The 15,875-nt window shown below is 41.5% G+C and overlaps 1 protein-coding gene and 1 non-coding gene across 12 annotated transcripts in view; both read left to right on the top strand.

Moving 5' to 3' along the window:
- Positions 1–15,875, top strand: part of LOC131334672 (uncharacterized) — a 103,412-nt gene that overhangs the window by 60,391 nt on the left and 27,146 nt on the right. The gene's annotated exons all lie outside the window — the stretch shown is intronic.
- LOC131334986 (small nucleolar RNA R71) lies at positions 14,770–14,876 on the top strand. Its single transcript, XR_009202380.1, has one exon. It is a non-coding gene; the product is annotated as a small nucleolar RNA R71 (small nucleolar RNA).

The following is a 15,875-nucleotide window of genomic DNA, read 5'->3' on the forward strand; positions in this document are numbered from 1 at the left end:
AGTAAAGTCCTTCGGTGGATTCCGGGAGGCGAACGGAAGGCTTATGGATTCAAGGCAGTGGCGGTCAAGCATTCAGAGAGGTGTACGTGGATTCGACAAGATCGTCTAGGTTTAGGTTTGTGGAGTTCAAACTTATAGTAAGAGTTCTTGTAACCTCGTGTTTAGTAGTGCTTGATTCCTTCCCGTGGTTTTTTCCCGTTTAGGGTTTTCCACGTATATCCTGGTGTTATCTTTTGATTGTTTTTCGTTCCTGCATTTGGATTGATTGGTGGTTTATTTATTAAAGAATTCATACATAGCAAATATTTATAAATCTAGGCGATTTAGGGTTTTTCACAACTCATTTCACCCACCAACCCATTTTAGTCCAGGATAAATTATATTCCTGGTTCCGTCAGTTGTAGCATTTATTGCACAGTCAACTGTAAAAGTAAGCCTACGAGAGGCTTCTATAGGTGTCAGAGATTATGCACTGTCAGTTTGGAGGGGGAGTGATTTTACCCTTCTACACCGAAAAAGGAAAACGAATTGAAGCTTTTGTCGAAATTCTTCCCTGATCAGAAGAGAAGGTTAGGTAATGGTGTCAACGAGTAACGAACTTACAAATGATAATATCAAAATTGTTTTTGTTGGTGTCAAAACTCTAATGTATAAAATATTTGTACCATATACAGTGTACAAAACTTTTACGCGTTGGAGTTTTGACGCCAACAAAAACAATTTTGGCATTATTTTGCTACGTGACTAATTAAAGGAACTATATATGAGGGGAGTAAGATTGCACTTCTCTATATAGGCATTAGTGTAAGTTAGTTAGTTACAGATTGCATCCTATATGAAAACGTTTTTGTGACAAAATATTTTGCCACCTATGGGTCACTTTTGGCGACGATTTTTAATCGCCAAAAGAAATAATTGGTGACGAAGTTTTTCGTCGTCAAAAGGCACAATAGGCGAGAAAAAAATTTCGTTACCAATTATTCATTTTTGGCGACGATAAGGGCTTGTAACGAAGCCTACCATTAGCATTATTTTTAATTAGTTCTTTGTGTCACGAGCATTTTATCCAACACTTACAAGGGCACGTCCCAAGTCCCCTCAGCCCTTTATTACTACAAAACACTCGTTTCTTTCAATGTAAAGTAAAAACCGTGCACATAAGAATCAATAAATCATTAACCGGAATGCAAATTGATGAGCACTAAATTATGAATGAATAATTTTTTATGCAAGAAAGCAAGGGCTAAAACCGAAATTTACAATATCGAATTGTAAATTTACATTACCTATTGCAGAATTTGTATTCAAGTATGAGCTACCTCTTTTTCTTGCTTTTACTCACTATTCTCTCTCTTCTTCTGAATACTGAAATTTTGAGTACCTCTTCAATACCCTGAGGACTTCTTTCTATTTTTGGTTATTTCCCAAAGTGCTATGTTTGTATCTCCTCTTTCTTTTCTATTTTTTAGTGCTCTTGTATTTAATATGTACAAAATTAAACCTAGCCTTTTAAGTTCTAATTATGAGTGACGCAGTGGTTGGATGGTTTTTGGTTTGTGTGTTTACAGGGGGTTTAAGGGAGAAGATAAAAGGATCACTTTTTTTTGCCTTTACAACGTTATAATAGCAACGATATGGAGGACCACAAGGAGCCCTACCATTATAATGTTGTTAAGGCAAAAAATTAATCCTTTCATCTTCTCCCTTAAAACCCCTGTAAACACATGAACCAAAAACCATCGAACCACTGCGTCACTTATAATTGGAACTTAAAAGGCTAGGTTTCGTTTGGTTTTGTACATATTAAGTACAAGAACACTGAAAAATAGAAAAGGAAAAGGAGATACTAACATATCACCTTGGAAAATAAACAGAAATACAAAGAAGTCCTTAGTGTATTGAAGAGGAACACAAAATTTTTGTATTCGGGAGAGAGAGAGAGAGAGAGAGAGAGAGAGAGAGAGAGAGAGAGAGAGAGAGAGAGAGAGAGAGAGAGAGAGAGAGAGAAGTAGCTCATACTTGAATACAAATTCTGCAATAGGTTATGTTCCATTCTGCAAGAAAGGATCCATTTACAATAGAGAAGAATGATCATACGTGATTGGGAGGTAGTAAACTAAGAAGGGGAAAGTGGCAGGATTCGACAGTTTTTTTTTTTAACTCAGGTATCCGGGCTAATTTATCCGCACCACAACTAATTTTGGGGTATTCACATTGCTTAACTTGCGGGGATTTTAATTAAAGTCAGAGCACAGCTCTATATGCACTGTCACATTGGAGTGAGAGTGATTTTACCCTTCTACTTCGTAAAAAGGAAACAAATTGAAGCTTTTTTGGAAATTCTTCTCTGATCAAAAGAGGAGAAGGTCTGGTGTCAACGACTAAATTAAGGAACTTTTTTTTTTTGGCTAAGTGACTAATTTAAGGAACTATATATGAGAGGAGTAAGATTGCTCTTCTTTATATAGGCATTAGTGTAAGTTGATTAGTTACCGATTGCATCTTATAACGGAGAAATATAATGAGCTAGACCTAGTCTCTGCATCATTCCAATTTTATCGGATGTTCCCAAAAGGACAGCTAGACCTAGTGTCACTAGGTATTTTGAACTAATCCCACATTCTCTGATGTTAACCTGTTGGGTTAAAGAACGTCTTGAAGCAGCCATTTACAGAATTCTAGGCATTTACAATGTTGAGAAATTTGTCGAACCAACTAACACGTACATAATGCAAAGAATAATCCAGAACAGCAAAACCAAGAATGGCGCAATACAACGGAAAGAGAGGTAGTTTGGGAACCAGAGGGTTGTGAGTCCGAATACGAACACCATCAAAATTTCCAACGAAGTTGAATATTATTATTCTAGTTTGGTTGCTTTTAGTGATGAAACCAATTTCGTCACCAAAGTGTTACATTAGGTGACAAAAGTTTTTTCTGTCACCAACAACTACCATACACTTTTTAGCAACAATCTATAAGTGATGAAACGTGGTGACGAAATCTGACTCTTTAGCGATGTTATTGTTTCATCACCAAAAGTCCTTTTTCTTGTAGTAAGATTTTATGTGGTTCCAAATTAAGCAAATCACTTAATCGTACTCCATGAAACTGGTGTTGCAGTTGTTTCACTATTGTGAGAGGAGAAATAAGGTTACTATAGAATGCTGTAGCTATTCTTTTCTTGCTACAAAGAAAGCCGATGCATATATGCCGCAAAAACGCGTAATTCCACATTGCGGTCCATATGACCCTGTTCGGACACAAAACAGGCTCTTGTGTACTGTCTCCAATTACTCCCATCCGGACGCTAAACGCCTACGTTCGGATGCTCCAAGATCAGACTTCACATTCAACATACAAACACTGTTTTTCAACACTAGCTATATTAAGGGTACGGTGCCTGTCTATCAACATACTTGTCTTTGTAAGACTGTGATCGAAAATTTATATTGTTATTATTTACTTTGGCCGTTTGGGAGGGAGCTAGTTGGGTGAGATGGTAAAGCTCGAGTAAAATCGGTGATATACATCATTCATTATTAACTTTATAGAACAATAATAATGAACGTACTAAATTAGCATTGAGTTGCCATATATACATATTTTTTGCCTTCACAACGCTATAATGGTAGGGGTTTCTTTTGGTCCTTCATATCATTGCTATGTACTTCACGATCAAACAAGAAGTGTCTGCACGGGAATTCAATTCAGGCATTTGCTTCTCATGGATGAGTTATTTTTGTTGAACCTATTTTTGAAGGAGCCTAATGGATATTGTTACAATGCTTCTATGATTGTACTAATTTCAGGTGTGCAACTTAGTTGTGCACTATGAGGGTGTGTCTAACCATAATTCAGAAGCAGAAAAAGTGCTATAGGACCCATTTATTAGAACTTTTTCTTTTCTCTTCTCTTTTCTTAGATATATAGCAATAGTTACTGCTCATAATGTTAATTCTATTGAGTAGTAGCATTTAAGTTCACGGTCAATACTTGATGGAATCCTCAGAATAAAAAATGGAAGGTATATAGGATTATTCCAATTCATGACCATCAGAAGGCATCCGGTGGGATGCACAGGTGCCTAACAAATAACCTATCTTGGGCAAGGACCTGCACCTTGCACCACCGCATATAGCATTTTTTGTGCTTCCGAATTATTCGTCAGGCACTTGTATGCGGTGGTGCAAGTGTGTAGAGTCCTTGCCCAAGATGGGTTGTTCGTGAGACACCTGTACATCCCACCGGATGCTGCCGATGCTCATGAATCAGAATAATCATATATACCTTCCATTTTTTATTTTGAAGAGTCCGTCAAATATTGACTATGAGCTTAAATGCTCTTGCTCGATGGAATTAACATTACGAGCAGTATCTATTGCTATATATATAATATATCTAAGAAAAGAGAAGAGAAAAAAAAAGTTCTAATAAATGTGGCCTATAGCACTCGTGCTGCTTCCGAATTATGACTGGATGCCCTCATAGCTTGAAACCATATCACAACGACTAGGTTGCACACCAGACTTAGTACAATCAAAGAAGCATTATAACAGCACCATTAGGCACCATCAGAAATAGGTTTAGCATAACACATCGATGATGTGCAAAAGGACAAAACTATAGATAGGTAATCCATATTTTGCCCTAAAATAAAAACTATGCACATAAGAATCAATGTATCACCTTGATACAAGTTTTGAAAATTCAAGGATAAAACATACTTATGTGACATATGATGAAAAACATTGGCTACGCATGTAACAAAAAAAAAAAAAAAAATCTTTAACCGAAATGCAAATTGATGAGCACTAAATTATGAATGAATAACTTTTCATGCAAGAAAGGAAGGGGTAAAACCTCGATACGATATAAGAAAACTCAAATACGAAAATGAAACGAATTCTTTTCGAAACTGATGTTATAGGACGAATTCTTTCACGCTTTTAGACGAAATTTTAATTTGGAATAGTTCATTTATGTGAAGCTATTCATTCTCTTATACAAACATGTTTTCCTGCAGAACTTAACTTTTCTCACATCTGATTATGCCAATTTTTTTTGGCCGTTAAAAAACGTCGTGCCTTTAAATAAGCATTTGTTACGAAATTTGAAGGGATCACGTAATACCCAGTAACTGAAAGAAAATTACCTGTGAAGTTCAACAAATTAAACAGGATACACCTAAATCCAATTAATAAAGAAATAAGTGAAAAAGGAAAATGCATTTTTGAAACACATGAAAAAAGAAGAAGAAGGGGAAATACCTTGTAGAAGAAAAACTTTTCTTCCCCATGCTAGCTGTTTGTTCTTTGGTAATTTGAAGGATTACACAACTATTCTGTATCTTTGGCCGTATCCACTGACTACGCCATTAACTCACAAAGAGGATGAAAGAGTCAGATTACAGTGAGAGCAATCTCTCTCTAAATATACATAATATGTATAGTACTATATATATAGACATATACACAGTGTAGCATCCATTTACAATACCTGATTGGGTGGTTGTAAACAAATAAGGGGAAAGTGGCAGGATTCGGCATGGGTCAGTTTATGCGCACCACGACTAATCTTGGAATATCAATCTCACTGCCTATTTGCGGGGATCTCAATTAAAGCCAAAAGTAAAACTCTATATATGCACTGTCAATTTGGAGCGGGAGTGATTTTACCCTTCTACTCCGTCAAAAGGAAAACGAATCGAAGCTTTTGTGGAAATTCCTATTTGATCAAAAGAGGAGAAGGGTAGGTTTTGGTGTCAACGACTAAATTAAGGATTTTTTTTTTTGCTAAGTAACTAATTTAAGGAACTTAATATGAGAGGATCAGTCAGGTTGATCTTCTTTATATAGGCATTAAAAAAGTGTAAGTTAGTTACAGATTGCATCTTACGAAAAAATATAAGGAGCTAGACCTAGTCTGTATCATTCCAATTTTATCTAATGTTTCCTAAAGGACAGCTAGACCAAGTCTCACTAGGCATTTTGAACTAATCCCACATTCTCTGATGTTTAGTTGGGGATTACTCTCTTTAGGAAACCTCCTAGTATCAATTTTGCTATCATCTACGACTGAAATACTGCTTGCGACCTTAATGTGTGTTGCAATAAGAATACCCCAAGCGTAGGGTTAGGTCGGTTGAAAGCATAATACCCGGAAGTCCGGGGTCGAATCCACAGGGAGCGCATCCATAACTTGTTTTCAGAGATTAGCTCGCGTAGAGATTTAGCGTTAGGACCGCCAACCAAACTTCGGCGTTGAGACGGCCAACTGAACGATTTAGTTAACTTGCTACTTAACCTAACTACGGATTTTTAACTGGAGATTAACCTAAAGGCTAGGTTTAGGAATAATTAACACCCATAACGCAAGGATAAACTTGATTCTTCTCTTTTTAACCAAAGTGTTAAACATGTCTAGGGTTCTTTTGGTGCATTTAGACAAACACAAGGAGGGACATAGCTCCAAGTATCAAATGTGGCAAGAAGTTTAACCCTTGCCTACATTTGATCAAAGAGATTAACACCTCAAAGTTTTGATACTTAAAATTGACCCTAGCATATGCTTAAGCTATAAAAACGAAAATTACATGAGAAGAACAAGCAACACCCTTGGTTACGGGATGCTAACCATCCCACAACCTAACCTTACTACACTACTCACACATATCGTAAGAAGACATGAAATGAGCACGGGTAATGGTAAGGAGAAAACTAAACATTGATTAAATTCGAAATAAAGACAAGATCCTCGAAGAGAATGAGATTCCTTACACCTTTAATGAAGACTAAAAGCTTTGGAAGTAGACGGATCGTACTCAAAAATCCTCCTCAAAGCATAAATGAAGAGAGAGATGGGAGCTCCATTAATGGAGGTAGAGAGAGAGAGAGAGAGAGTGCCAAAGTAAAGATACCCTACTGAAATCAGGCTTGAAAGTATTTATAGCCCCTTAAAAAAGAGTTACAAAAGTCCTAAATACCCCTAAGTTGTTGCTTGGTCGGGTACAAAAATCGGCAGAAAATCCCAGGTGCTACGGGTAGTACCATTTTTGGGCTACGGGTAGTAGTCTCGTTTTGCAATTTGACACAGCTTCTGATCACTGGCTACGGGTAGTACCATTTTTGGGCTACGGGTAGCGGCTGGACAGATTTCTGTCTCCTTTGGTTCTTTAGCCTTTCCATGCCCTTTGGGCTTCCGTTGTCCCGCACACCCTCCAAAGCTACTGTTCATCATTCTTGGGACTCGGCGATGGAGTGCCAAGTGGCCTCGGGTGTACGGATACCCTTGGAATTGATCCATGGCATCAAAACACGCCTTATTTCCACCTTAAACCTGCAAGGGCCAAAAACACCAACTCCGCGCAATATCATCTTAATAAAGTAAGTTAAGCACGTGTGTGTGACAAAAAAATGAGAGAGATAAGCCCTATTATTTACATTATAGAGGGCTTATCACACCCCCCAACTTGGATTTTGCTAGTCCCTAGCAAACTTACCCAAAAAAGTAAGTAACTAATGCTATGCAATGTTCCCCTGAAACAAGATACAACAATTATGCTCAACGATACTTGGCATGAGTCCAAACAAACACCCCTTCGAACTCAATTACAAGCTAAACACGCACATGCATACAATGAACTAAGGTGAACAAATTATGCCAACGGCCAAGCAACACACGTCCGCCTTGAATTTCCATTCCAAGACTCAAAAGGGGAAACTTAGATATGAAATTTCACCAAGTAAAAAAAACTAGAACAACATCCCATGATAAGCGCTAGCAAGAATTTGCAATAGCAAGAGACAAAAAGAAGAAGCTATGCAAGCTAATCAAAAGAGCGCCGACAAAGAGAGCTAAGAAATTATTCACAAACTAACTGAATTAATAGAAATTTCATACTAAATTAGCATTAGATATCGATCACGCATCAAAAAGAGTTAGACGAGCGTACATTAGGATCAATTAAGGACTTTAATAGCTTATAATGACCTTGGTGCCAAGAAAAGGGAAACAAAAAGGGTAGCGGCCATAAATTTCTGCTTGGTTTCAACTACCCTTGGCCACTACCATCCCCTAAACTACCCAAACCACGGCCACATGTATTAGCCAATCACCAAACAAGGTTACGAAAATGAAATGAAGAAAAGCTACTAGTTATGTCCTACTAGAATTACTACCACCGACTCCACCACACCTAGTCATAATTCTCATCCGGCTCCTCACGTTATTGAGCCTCGAGCTCTCCCTTCTCATCGGACTCCTTCACATCCGGAATATATGCTAGTCTGGATGTCTAACCAATCCTCTCATGATAGTATTCAACCCTCTTTCAAATTCGATTTTTGCTCTTTCATAGCACTTCTTTGATTTTTCTTTGAGGAATAGGGTCATTTGAGGTGAGATTTGTAGTGAGAGAGATTGAGGGGCTAATTCCAAGAGCTTTGGAGAGGGAGATGAAAATTTGGGGCTTTAACTTTTGAAGTGTGTGAGGGGAGATAGGGAATCACATATCAATTCTTCGTTCTTTTGCATCCCAACCACTTCTATCTGGTTCACACCATCCCAAAGCACCTTAGATCATTGACACACAATTTCACACAACCCTCCAAACATCCGGTTCCCTAAGCTTGAGCAATAAACGGAGACTCGGACTTTGGTTCAAAATTAAGGACAAGGGGACTCCTTTGAGGTTTTATCATGCAAAAATTGCCTTGTATCATTTCCTACATACGCCAATCAACTCCAATATGATGCATAAAAGATATCTAAACTACTCAAGTATGAACAAACGGAAATTATTTACGCAAGTGCGGAAAGAGACAAACAAGCATGGGATGCTTCAAAACGAACTTCAACTCTAAGCGATGCATACTACTTGACACACCTTGGAGCTCAATTTGTTCAACAAAGTTCATATATATGCATGCACATGGATTCAACACATAATCAAATTCGACAGGGTGCTCGACTCTTGCCATTATTAGGAAAATTGAGCATAATCTAAGTATCTAGCACTTGAAATCACTAATTACAAGGGAAAATTGCACAAAAAATTTTAAAATTTTCTATGCAAAATCGAAAACGCAAACCATAAATAATCTATCCCCCCCAACTTGAAATATGCAGCGCCCTCGATGCAAAGAGACGGAAAATAAGGGAAGGGAGAACAAAAATGTACCGACGGGGTGGAATGTCAACCACCCGATACCTCGACCAAGTTGGAGGATTTTTCGTCAATGCCACCGTTCGTCATCGGAACCGCTTCCAAGGCCCACTCTTTCGGCCCCGCCATCGGAACCATAGCTAGTCGCACAGAGCCATCGCCGGAGCTTTCTTGGGCTAACAACCGCGACACATAGTCGCACCCATGCTTAGGGCTCCTGAATGCCTCACTCACCCCGGTTTTTAGACCCAAACTACCAAGGCTGGTGCGGTAGCGTGTTACCCTGCAAAAGACTTAAGAACCAACTACCTAATAGGAGACAAACGACATTAGTACCGCCGGCTCGTGATAGCCCGGCCCAGAAATTATTATGAACAAGTATTTAAATCCACCGAATCGTCACGTGATTAAACGGGTACTACTTTTCTCCCCATGTTTCACTTAAGGTGTCGTAAAGCAAGTTAGACAACATCTTAAGCGAAGCACGGGTGGTTATACCGGACCACAAAAAATTTGCCCTTACTAACCGGAGCTGGGTACACGAACCTTGTTTGAATAGCGGCGTGCGAAGCTATAACCCAAGTCAATGATGGGTACCCCCGAAGAGGCCGGGCCTTCCAAACAATTAAGTCCAGAAGTACGCAAAAGCTCCCCGTGAAAACATTTTTATTTTTAGAACCTTTCAAACCAACGGATCATCTGGATAAACCGGATCAACTAACTCCTCCACCGTGTCCTCCACCGCAAAATTTTCCAAAAACGGTTTTAAACGTTGACCATTCACTTTAAAAATATGACCATTGGCGGGATTCACAACTTCAATGGCACCGTGTGGAAAAACTTTGTGCACAACATAGGGCCCCTCCCAACGAGATCGCAATTTTCCGGGAAAAACATGGAGTTTAGAATTGTACAATAACACTTTTTGCCCAACATCAAAATTCTTTCTTTGGATATTCTTATCATGAAATTCTTTGACTTTTGATTTATAAATGTTGGTATTATCATAAGCATCCCGCCGGATTTCCTCGAGTTCGTTGAGTTGGAGTTTACGATGAACGCCGGCGTCGGGCAACCGAAAGTTTAAAGATTTTATCGCCCAATATGCCTTATGTTCCAACTCAACCGGGAGGTGACACGCCTTACCGTAGACAAGCCGATAGGGCGAAGCGCCTAGCACGGTCTTGTACGCGGTTCGGTATGCCCACAAGGCATCGGTCAGACGAAGTGACCAATCCTTCCGGTTCGGATTAACGGTTTTTTCCAAAATGTGTTTTACCTCACGATTGGCGAGCTCGGCTTGGCCATTGGTTTGTGGATGATAGGCGGTGGATACCTTGTGGGTAATGCCATACTTCTTCATGAGGACCGTAAAAGGCCGATTGCAGAAGTGTGACCCTTGATCGCTTATAATGGCCCGGGGCGTTCCGAACCTTGACAAAATATGCTCCTTGAGAAAATCAAGCACCACTGCATGATCGTTGGTGCGTGTAGCCACGGCTTCAACCCATTTGGACACGTAGTCCACCGCCAAGAGAATATAAAGGAACCCGTAAGAATTTGGAAATGGGCCCATAAAGTCAATTCCCCAACAATCAAACACTTCCACGACTAGGATATTGGTGAGGGGCATCATGTTCCTCCGAGTCACCGCACCTAGTTTTTGGCATTGCTCACAAGCCCGGCAAAATGCATAAGCATCCTTATGAAGATTTGGCCAATAGAATCCACATTGGAGAATTTTGGCGGTGGTCTTTTTATGAGAGAAATGGCCACCACACGCCTCGGTGTGGCAAAATGAGAGAATCCCCCGTTGATCTTCATCGGGCACACATCGCCGGATAATTTGATCCGAACAATATTTGAAAATATAAGGATCATCAAAGAAAAATCTTTTCACCTCACTAAGAAAAAGCCTTCGGTCTTGCGGGGTCCAGTGATCGGGAATGCGCCCGGTGACAAGATAGTTAACTATGTCGGCATACCAAGGGCAACTCGAAATGGCAAAAAGTTGTTCATCCGGAAATGTATCAACAATTGGGAGCTTGGAGGAAGAGTCCTCGAATTCAAGACGAGATAAGTGATCCGCCACCACATTTTCCACCCCCTTCTTATCCTTGATCGTGATATTGAACTCTTGAAGCAATAAGATCCACCGAATGAGCCGTGCTTTTGCGTCTTGCTTCGTGAAAAGGTACTTTAAAGCGGCATGATCGGTGTAGACAATAATAGGGGACCCCACCAAATATGACCGGAATTTGTCTAGGGCAAAGACGACGGCAAGCAACTCTTTTTCCGTGGTGGAGTAATTCATTTGAGCTTCGTTTAGAGTTTTGCTTGCATAATAGATGACGTATGGATTTTTGTCTTTCCTTTGCCCGAGAACCGCCCCAACCGCATAATCACTAGCATCACACATGAGTTCAAAGGGCAAATTCCAATCCGGCGTTTGCACAATGGGGGGAGAAGTGAGGCTTGATTTCAACTTCTTGAACGCTCCTTCACAGGCCGGAGTCCACTCAAATGGAGTATCCTTTGAAAGGAGGTGGCACAACGGCCGAGATATTGCACTAAAATCTTTGATAAAACGCCGGTAGAAACCGGCATGCCCGAGGAAAGAGCGGATGTCCTTGACACATTTAGGGGTCGGGAGGGTGGCAATAAGATCAATTTTGGCCTTGTCGACTTCGATCCCCTTTGATGATACAATGTGGCCCAAAACGATACCATGAGTTACCATGAAATGGCATTTCTCCCAATTGAGCACCAAGTTTTTCTCCTCACACCTCGCCAAAACCTTCTCCAAATTTTCCAAGCAAGAGTCAAATGAATCGCCGAACACCGAGAAATCATCCATAAATACCTCGACGATCTTCTCAATCATATCGCTAAATATGCCCATCATACACCGTGAGAAGGTTCCGGGCGCGTTACACAAGCCGAATGGCATGCGTCGATAAGCGAACGTCCCAAAAGGACAAGTGAACGTCGTCTTTTCTTGATCGGGCAAGGCGACCTCAATTTGATTATATCCCGAGTATCCATCCAAAAAGCAATAATAAGCATGCCCCGCAACCCGCTCCAAGATTTGATCAATGAAAGGAAGAGGGAAGTGGTCCTTCCGGGTGCTAGCATTAAGCTTCCGATAGTCAATACATACACGCCACCCGGTGGTGACTCGAGTAGGGACTAACTCATTGTTGGTGTTGGATACCACCGTGACACCGGATTTCTTGGGAACTACTTGAATGGGGCTAACCCACTTACTATCGGCGATAGGATAAATAATTCCCACATCCAAGAGTTTCAAAACCTCCGCCTTCACCACATCTTTCATTATAGGATTCAACCGGCGTTGAGGTTGGCGAGAAGGTTTGACATCATCTTCGAGGGCAATGTGGTGGGAACAAATTGAAGCATCTATTCCTTTGATATCCGCGATAGACCAACCAATAGCTTTGGTATGCCGCTTTAGAATTTCAAGGAGTTGGGATTCTTGCGAGCCGACGAGAGAGGAGGAGATCACCACCGGGTAAGTTTCATTTTCACCTAAAAAAGCATATTTCAATGTTTCCGGGAGGACCTTCAACTCAAGCTTTGGTGGTTGAATGCTCGAGGGAACGGTCTTGCACTCAGGAGGAGGCAACTCTTCAAATTTCGGAGACCATACATCCGCCCCACAAACATCTTCCATGTCAAGCAAAGAACATAAATACTCCACCTCTGGTGAGTCAAGAAAATTTTCTTCTTCGGCGGTGAGACACACCTCCAACGGATCCTTGTACAAGAAAGTGTCCACATGCTCTTGGACCAAAGAATCAATAAGATTGACTTCATGGATGCACTCATCGTCCCCCATTTGGCTCCCGATATTGAAAACGTTCACCTCCATCTTCATGTTGCCAAAAGTAAGGTTGAGCAAACCACTTCGGCAATGGATAACGGCATCGGCCGTGGCTAGGAATGGACGCCCGAGAATGACCGGAGTTGATGTTGACGCTTGTGAGGCGGGTACGGGGCAAGTATCCAACACAACGAAATCCACGGGATAGATAAAATTGTCCACTTGTACTAGTACATCCTCCACCATCCCTCTCGGGACTCGAATGCTCCTATCGGCCAATTGAAGTGTCACCGGCGTAGGTCTCATCTCCCCCAATCCAAGTTGTTCATAAACAGAATACGGAAGCAAGTTCACACTAGCCCCCAAATCGAGGAGGGCTTTTTCAATCTTCTTGTCCCCAATAGTAATTGAGATGGTTGGACAACCCGGATCTTTATACTTGGGAACCACGTTGGTTTGAATAATAGAACTCACTTGTTCCGTCAAGAAAACCTTCTTTTGAACATTCAACTTACGCTTTTGAGTGCATAAGTCTTTGAGAAACTTGGCATACGTGGGAATTTGCTTGATGGCATCCACCAATGGGATATTGATTCTCACTTGTTTGAAAAGCTCATAGATCTCGGAGTTGGTATTGGCATGGGCCGGAGCTTTCAAACGTTGGGGAAAAGGAGCCGGAATGTTGGCAACGGGGGCCTTCGGCTCTTCCACTTGAGAGTTTTCCGGATGCTCACCAACGGGAGAGGACTCCGAGGTTGGTGAGTCAATAAGAGGGTCCGGAGCTTGCGATACAATGGGTGTAACCCTTGGCTTGATAGGCTTTGGAGGAATAGCCTTATCAATCTCTTTGCCACTCCGCAATGTTGTAATAGACTTGGCTTGCTCGGGACTAAGCACCGAAGAGCTCGCCACATAATTGGTTCCTTGCGGATTCACTTGAGGTTGAGTCGGAAGCTTCCCCTTTTCTTGTTGAAGAACCCCCACCGTATTAGTTAACTTTGCCATTTGATTCTTGATTTCCCCGAGCGTTTGAGTGGTTTGCTCGTTGAGGGATGTTTGACTTTGCATAAAAGATGACATAATATCCTCCAAAGATCGCTTTTGAGATTGGAATTGATTTTGCCCATGAGGAGGTCCCGGAGGTTGTTGATGTTGAGAGAATCTCGGCGTTCCTTGAGATTGAGGAGGCCGAAAAGCTTGGTGTTGTTGAGGTGGTGGAACTTGTGGAGGTCCGGGAGGTTGAGAATCGCTCCACCGGAAATTAGGATGCATTTTCCACCCCGGATTGAAAGTTTGAGAATAAGGGTCAAACCGTTGATTAACGGCATTGACCTCCGCTTGCCCGGTTCCTTGAAGAATATCCTTAACGGCAGGGAGCATTTGGCAATCTCCCGTAGCATGACCTGCAATTTCACACAACACACAAAATTCCTCCGCCTTGGCCACAGAGGCCACCCCAGCAACTTTGTTAAGTTGTAAAGTTTCAATTTGGCGGGAAAGCTGGGCGACCTTGTGGGCTAGCTCATTTTGCTCATTCAATTGGAATTTTCCGGAATTGCTCGGAACCGGATTAACCACGTTCTTGTCAGAAGGGTCCGAGCAATCCCAGTTTTGAGTTTTTTCAGATAACTCCTCAAAATAGTCCCACGCCGCGTCAGGGGTTTTAGCCATGACTCCACCCACACACATGCTATCCATAAGAAGTCGGGTGCTTGGAAAACAGCCCTTTAACAAATACTCGACTCTTTGAAAAACCGGTAAGCCATGATGTGGAATAGAGTTTAGCAAATCTTTGTACCTCTCCCAATATTGATAAAATGATTCCCCCTCTTTTTGTTTAAAAGTTTGAATTTGATTCATGAGTTCCTTTGTGAGATGTGGGGGGAAAAATTTCATGTAAAAAGCCTTTGCTAAATCCGCCCAATTCGCCAAGGATTGGGGCCTCATGTTATTCAACCAAATCGTGGCTTTGTCTTTCACAGAAAATGGGAAGAGTTTTAGTTTTGCGGACTCAAGCTGAGCGGGCGTGGACACTATTGTGGAAACCAATTCCTCGAATGCCCGCATATGAGTGTACGGACATTCTTTGTCTTTCCCATAAAATGAAGGCATCATGTTAATGTGATGCATTTTAACGGTGAAGTTATTCGCCTCGGTTGCGGCCGGAAGGACTATAGTGGGCCGCGGAGTAGTACGGGCCGGATTCAAATAGTCGCTCATAGTCCTTTCGGGCACAACCGGCGGCATTTCGCCTTCACCGTTTCCGGCCATTCTTTCTCGAGGAGGGGTTCTTATAGAAAAAGGAGTTCTTTGGGGTGGTGGTGTCCTAGCTCGAACCCGACGAGGATTTTTGGGTCGAGGAGGAGAAAAAGATCTATGAAGCCTTTTAGAATTTGGGCTTCGAAAGGCACCACGATGACCACCACGCATACAATTTAAAAACCCTTTTCGAGAATTAATGGGCAACAAGCACAAAGTAAACAGACAAGAGGGGCTATGCCGCCGCCTCCTAACAACAGCTTCGAGGGGCTATGCCGCCGCCTCGATAAGAGAAGACAATAAAAGAAAATGTGATTTGTACTTACTCTAGCTTCGTTAAACCTCACGTTTGAGAGACTCAAGTTAGGGGTATCCACTAGGTTAAGTATAAATCACACAAAGTAAAATGAAACGGGATACTTACAATGGTTTGGCGAACCTCCAAAATAAGCTATAAAAGAAAGCGCTCCCCGGCAACGGCGCCAAAAATGCTTGCGACCTTAATGTGTGTTGCAATAAGAATACCCCAAGCGTAGGGTTAGGTCGGTTGAAAGCATAATACCCGGAAGTCCGGGGTCGAATCCACAGGGAGCGCATCCATAACTT

Source organism: Rhododendron vialii, chromosome 7a (genome assembly GCF_030253575.1).
Source record: "Rhododendron vialii isolate Sample 1 chromosome 7a, ASM3025357v1".
Lineage (NCBI taxonomy): Eukaryota > Viridiplantae > Streptophyta > Magnoliopsida > Ericales > Ericaceae > Rhododendron > Rhododendron vialii.